Source organism: Melospiza georgiana, chromosome 7, assembly GCF_028018845.1.
Source record: "Melospiza georgiana isolate bMelGeo1 chromosome 7, bMelGeo1.pri, whole genome shotgun sequence".
In the NCBI taxonomy this organism is placed as follows: domain Eukaryota; kingdom Metazoa; phylum Chordata; class Aves; order Passeriformes; family Passerellidae; genus Melospiza; species Melospiza georgiana.
Genome location: NC_080436.1, coordinates 40,261,538 through 40,268,153, shown reverse-complemented (window position 1 = coordinate 40,268,153; position 6,616 = coordinate 40,261,538). Strand labels below are relative to the sequence as shown.

General features: G+C 49.4%; 2 non-coding genes across 2 annotated transcripts; one reads left to right on the top strand and one right to left on the bottom strand.

Annotated features, from left to right (window-relative positions):
- Nucleotides 1-348: 348 nt before the first annotated feature.
- Nucleotides 349-419, top strand: TRNAG-GCC (transfer RNA glycine (anticodon GCC)). The gene has a single exon. It is a non-coding gene; the product is annotated as a tRNA-Gly (tRNA).
- Nucleotides 420-652: 233 nt separating this feature from the next.
- TRNAA-CGC (transfer RNA alanine (anticodon CGC)) lies at nt 653-724 on the bottom strand. The gene has a single exon. It is a non-coding gene; the product is annotated as a tRNA-Ala (tRNA).
- Nucleotides 725-6,616: the final 5,892 nt, after the last annotated feature.

The following is a 6,616-nucleotide window of genomic DNA, read 5'->3' as shown; positions in this document are numbered from 1 at the left end:
TCTTGGAAACCTTCACCTATAATCTCCTGAAGTTCTTCCATTAAATCACTCCTTACTTATTAGTTTATCCCTGCTACAAACAGAATGCTTAGAAACAAAAGAAGTTTTCAAAGAATATACTGAGGAAAAAAAAAAAAGTTTTTAAAATTATCACAGAAATAATGATTAGTGACGTCTTGCATCTGTGAGAGATGAACAAGACCAAAACCAAGTCAGGCCAGACTCTGTGGCGTGTATGGTGGGTGCAGTATACACTTTGCCAGGGTTTTTTTAATCCTTTAGTATATATTTTCGTGGGTGCCGTGGGTGAGCTGCTTCAGCCAGGGGCGGGGCAGGGTTCCCAAGCGCGCATTGGTGGTTCAGTGGTAGAATTCTCGCCTGCCACGCGGGAGGCCCGGGTTCGATTCCCGGCCAATGCAACTGCCATTTTTTTTTTTTTTTTTTTTTGTACCGCGGAGGAGCCTCCGCGTTTTGTGGCCGCCGAGCTTTGATTTTCCTCGCGGGGCTCCCGGGCGGGAGGAAGCGATACCGGGCCGGACGGGGCCGGGCCGTGCCGGAGGCGCTGTGCTGGTTTGGCGTGGCGGAACCAGCGGCCGCGCGGATAGACGGGAAAAAGAAAAAAAAAAAGAAAATAGTGAAAAAAAGAAGCGCCTGGAGATGCCGGGGATTGAACCCGGGACCTCACACATGCGAAGCGCGCGCTCTACCACTGAGCTACATCCCCGGCTGTGCAAGACTCCCGGCAGGCGCCCCCAAATGGAGGGCAGGCCGCGGCCTGTGCCGGTGCTGGTCCTGCCCCGTTCCGTCCCCACACAACTCCCTCTGCCGGCACCGCGCTCCGCCCACGCCGGGACACAGCAACAGAGCCCCGCCGGAGGCACCGGGACGCGGCCACGGAGTCCCGGGACCAAGACACGGAGCCCCGGGCGTGGCAGCGGCCCGTCCGTGAGCGGGGAGCCGCAGGCAGGGCCCCGGGCCGGGGGCAGCCCGCGGTGCTGATCCCCCAGCGGGGACAGGAGCCGGCGGGTCTGGAGGCCTGGTGCTGACGGAGAGGAACCCAAACACGTTGTTCCCGTGCGGAGACCCAGCAGAACCAGCGCCGTCCATTGCCTTTACCGGAGCTGCGCGGTGCCGCCGGTGCCGGAACCCAAACCCCATTTCCATGACGGCGCTGGGTGTGCTGCCCAGCCACCGCACAGCTCACAGCCTGGGGGTGTGAAACCCTAAACGCCATCCCAGCCGGGTGTGCAGCCCAACCACCCCAGATTTCATGGCCTAGAGGGGTTTGAAACCCTAAATGCCATCCCATCCCATCCGGGTGTGCAGCCCAGCCACCGCACAGCTCACAGCCTGGGGGTGTGAAACCCTAAATGCCATCCCATGCGGGTGTGGAGGGTGTGAAACCCTAAATGCCATCCCAGCCGGGTGTGGAGGGTGTGAAACCCTAAATCCCATCCCATCCCATCCCATGCGGGTGTGGAGGGTGTGAAACCCTAAATGCCATCCCATCCACCCTGCCATGGCAGGGACACCTTCCCCTGCCCCAGGTGCTCCAGCCCCAGTGTCCAGCCTGGCCTGGGGCACTGCCAGGGATCCAGGGCAGCCACAGCTGCTCTGTGCCAGGGCCTCACCTCCCTCACAGGGAGGAATACTGGATACTATATTTAATTTATTAAATAAATTCATTTCATTTATTCTCCCACAGGCAGCCATACCAATCCCTTAGGGCCCTTCTGCACCCAGCCATTCCCATTCTGACATCCATAACCTTGGCCACTCAGGTGTTTCCATCCTGTCAGAAAACAGCACTTACAGCTTGACTTTCTTCCAGCCAGATTTTAAGAAGCTGCTTTCTAGGAGTTACTGGGTTTTCCCAATCAACACCCAAACTCTGGTTTGTGTGTAACCTAAGGTGCAGAGTGGCCATGGCTCCTCACCAGGCTGAGCCAAGGGTGCTAATACCAACCTTGCAATAAAAACACAAAGCAATTTAAATATTTCTCTTCAGTTTTTTCTCCTTTTGTTTACTTTCCTGTAGAGTTCAGAATGTCCAAAAGTGAACAATACAGGTATTACTATGGTGTTATGGATTTGTCAGCTGTGATGGACAGTCACCCCGCTGTGGAACGTCCCCTCTGGGCGGTGGATGGAGGCAGAGCCCATTCTGTGTGCTGAGAACAGCAGCTCCACATCCAGAGCCTATCAGTGCTTCATTCCTGTCCCTGTGGCAGCAATACGAGTGCTGCCTATATTGAACTGAAACACGGCTTCGCTTCCAGCCTGGTCTAACTATCCTCTAGACCTCATCACCTACCAAACACAGAAAAGGTGAATTATTCAGGCAAGACACAGCACGAGGATGCTACGGGAGAAAATAAGCTGCCATAAAGTGACTGAGGAGGAAAATAAAATGCCCGTGGATTGTAGCCATGATATTTTCTGAAAAATCCTTTCCTTAGTATTTTTCCTCCTGAGAAGCTGGGAGGCCTCAGGAACAAAATGCAAACAATGGTTATCTGCTGCTGTGGAATGCAACAGGTGCATCTGGGATTGGTCTAATGTGGTTTTTCTAATTAATGGCCAATCACAGTCAAAAACCTTTGTTATCATACTTTCTTTTTCTATTCTGAGCCAGCCTTCTGATGAGATCCTTTCTTCTATTCTTTTAGTATAGTTTTAATGTAATATATATAACAAAATAATCAATCAGCCTTCTGAGACACGGAGTCAGATCCTCATCTCTCCCCTCGTCCTGGGACCCCTGCGAACACGGTCACAATGGATGGATGTGCACTGTGGGGTGAAGCCCCAGCCCTGGCAGAGCGTGCTGATAAACAGCAGGGAGCAGGATGGGGCCCTGTCCTGCTGCAGGCACATTCACATCCCTGACCTCCCCCAGCACCAGGCCCATCCCCGAGCCTCCCCAGCTCGGTGGCCGGCCCAGCTGGCCGCAGCCAGCCCCTGCTTCCAGGAAACACTTTGTCATCTTGTTCCAATGCGGCCGGACGCCGGCACAAGCTCCACATTCAGCTGCCTCCAAGGACTACATTCACCTCTTTGTGTTTGGGTTTGTGCGCTGACAGCAGGGAAAAACAATGTCACTCTGTTATCTGGCAGCCCCTCCGAATTCCTTGGTGGGATTAACTCATTCCTGCTACCTCGGGAGGGGACCTCAGCCTTTCAGGGAGGCCCTGGGGATGGGCTTTTCTTTGATCTACTCAAGTTTCGGATTTTTCGTCAATTCTCGTCAGATACACGCACAAACTCGAGTTTTCCAAGCACAAACTCGCTGTTTTCCAGTGCCTCTCCTGCACGCTGGTGGAGCCTACAAGAGCTCTGTTCCAAAGCCCCCGGGCTGCATGGGAGCAGGGATCACAGCAGGGCTCTGAGGACACACATGGACAAGTCCGTGTTTCCTTCCAGCACAGCTTCCTCCCAGGGCACTTGTTCCCAGGATGAAATGTTTACACTCCAAGTTCCCTCTGGAAACCAGCGCTCTGTTCAGGGGAATGCAGCAGCAAAGCCCAGTGGTGCAAAACAAACAGGTGAGGAGGATTGGTGAGGTGGATCCAGCCCTGGAGCAACGCCAGAGCTGTGTGTCTCTGCTCCCAGGTGTGTCTGACACCTCCTGTAACACCTGAGCCCACCTGGCGCCAGCATTTACACCTAAATACATCAGATTCTTTTTCTTTCCTCACGTGGCCATATCGTCAATTAATTTGAGGTATCCAAATGAGGGGGTGCAGAATTCCATCCTGAATTCCAGCCTCTTATCCTGGAGCAAAGGAGGCTCAGGGGCCCCTGTGGCTCTGCACAATTCCCTGCCAGGAGGGCACAGCCGGGGGGAACAGGGACAGGAGCAGAGGGAACGGCCTCAGGCTGGCCCAGGGCAGCTCAGGGGGGGCACAGCAGGAATTTCCCCATGGAAAGGGGGCTCAGGGATTGGAGCTGCCCAGGGAGGTTTGCAGTGCCCATCCCTGGAGGTGTCCCAGCAATTCTGGAGGTGGCACTCAGGGCTCTGGGCTGGGCATGGGCACAGCTGGGGCTGCATGGGCTGGGAGGGCTCTTCCAACCTCAGGGATTCTGTGATTCTGTATGATTATTTATCTTTTATTGAGCATTCCTGTTCCCCTTCACAAAACATTCCCGTTAGAGACCAGGAAAACTGTGAAGTGACAAACATCAGAGTTGGTGTGTTGGAACAACACTGAAGTACTTAACACTACAGGAATGTGCCACTTACTGCAGTATTTTATGTAATAAATTTGTCAGAAAAACAAAATATCACTACAGACTTGTGATTTGCAAAGTTAAACAAGTAAAAAACCTGCCAATGTTACATTTCAGAGAATCAAAGAATCATTAAATTTGAAAAAGAGCTTTCAGATAATTGAGTCCAAGCATCAACCCACCACCACCATGGCCACCAGTGGTGTCCTCAGGCGTCATATCCCCATTTTTTGAAACATATTTCCCACTGGCACTAATCAGGGAATAGAGTGCTCAGAATGACCTTTAGGAAGTTCTGCACACAGGTTACCTGAGCTGGAATGAAGTTACCACCTTGAGTCCTCCAAACACAAATGGCTTTTTCTCCTGGATTTTTGCATCTTGATTTTTATTGACTCAGCTCTCTGGCTTGTTGGAATTGAAGAATAAAGCAAGGAACCCTTTCAGCAGCTCCCAGCCATGAAGGAGAGCTACAGAGTGCATATGCTTGGCTGCCTTTTGTTGTGAGAACAAACACAGCCCCAAAATACAGGTGACAGATGAGCCCATAGTAAACAATTAGGAAAGTTGGAGTTAAAAAAGGAGATAAAAAGGCAGAAAACATGATTAAAGTACTGAGCTGGGAGATTCATTAGTGTTGCAGACAGATAAGTAAATTAGAGCCCTGCAGAAATTATTTGACTGGCAAATTAATTACACAATATTACAATGGCTTTGCCAGCCAAATTTAGCCCTCGGGAAGCAGGTAGGAGTCTGCCTGACTTAATAAAAGGAGCCTCCACTGGTCTGCAGCTTAATCAGAGATGAAAATTAACATTTCAGGATTGGAGGCAAAGGGAGGAGGCCGGGCTCCAGCACAATTACCAGGCTCCACTGGCACGGAGGCTGTGCAGGCAGCAGGGTGCCCCTGCCTCCTCCCTGCCCTTCAATTCTCTGCCCTTCCTGGGAGAGCAGGGCAGGAGCTGCTCTGGAAACCGGCGTGGAGCCTCGTTAGCCAGGTCACCCAACAGGGCACCTTCCGTTTGCTTGGAGAAGGCCTGATTAAAGTATTTCACCCTAGCCCTTAAAAAGTACACTGTACTATTATTATTATCATTATTATTATTATTATTATTATTGTTGTTGTTGTTGTTATTACTACTACTACTATTACTACTACTATTACTATTACTATTACTACTACTACTACTATTACTATTATTACTAATATTATTTTAATGTTATTACTACTGCTATTATTGTTACTAATATAGTTCATGTAATGTTATTACCATATTTCCTTCAATGTTGACTTATTCCCCAAACCCACTCTCCATTTGCAGCTCTCACTCTGCCCCCAGCCAGCAGAAACACTTCAGGTAAGAAATATTTGTTTTTCAGTTTGTTTGCTTAGTATCACGTTTTTAAGGTTTGGATATTAGGAACTCCCTCCCAGACCCATTTTTTTTTTCTTTTCCTGGAGCAGCCTTGGAAATACATATTTATATCCCTGGAACACATCACCTTCCATGACAAGCACAGACAGCCCTCGTTATCCAGGCTGACCCACAGCATCACTTCAAACACAATCTCACTGCAGGCATTAAAAAAAGCCCTTTCCTGGGCATTTCTGCCCCAGACATGGCAGTGGCCATGGTGCCCACCCCGAGCCTGGCAGCCCTGCCCACCCAGGCCCCGCTGCAATAAATAAATCCATTTTCCTCTCCGGTAGGAGCAGGCCTGTGGGATTGCCCTCATTTAATAGGGATCTGACTGATACCAAAATTGACTCGGTTTTCCAATGACACCTTGTAGTGGAATGTTGTGAGCTGGAAACTAATATATTTCTTCTTGCTTGTCACATCAATATGGGCTAATTTTGTTGGCTTTTGTATTGAACAATCTGGTGAATGTACAATCCAGTTTTGATTTCTCTCTTTATGATGCCTCTTATTATTAAAGCTCCCTGAACCAAAAAATAATGTGTTTTTATTTACTGGTAATATTAATGGGATTCAATTTTTGCCTCAGTTTTAATCTAGTTTTTCCATATTGAAGAACCAGATCCCGTTTAATTACAATTGAATAAAACCCAGTTTTTCCTCCATTCAGTGTGCAGGCTGAGCTTCATTTTGCACAGTTTTATTTAATGTTACTCTTCTCAAATCAGTGGTTTTTTACTCACTGTGCTCCAGGTATTGCAAAAAAGACTAAATTATTTACTATGCATGATTAATTGCCTGTTTCTCCATGATTATTCCACTGTTGGGAGAGGGTGAGTGTACATTTTTGTACCACTGGGTGTGTGTCCATACTGCACTTGTGCTGAATTCCGGCTCAGCTTGGCTGGAAGAAAAAAGGTGCTGAGAGAAGGGAAGAGGAGCTGAAGTTTGGAGACCCTCGTGGC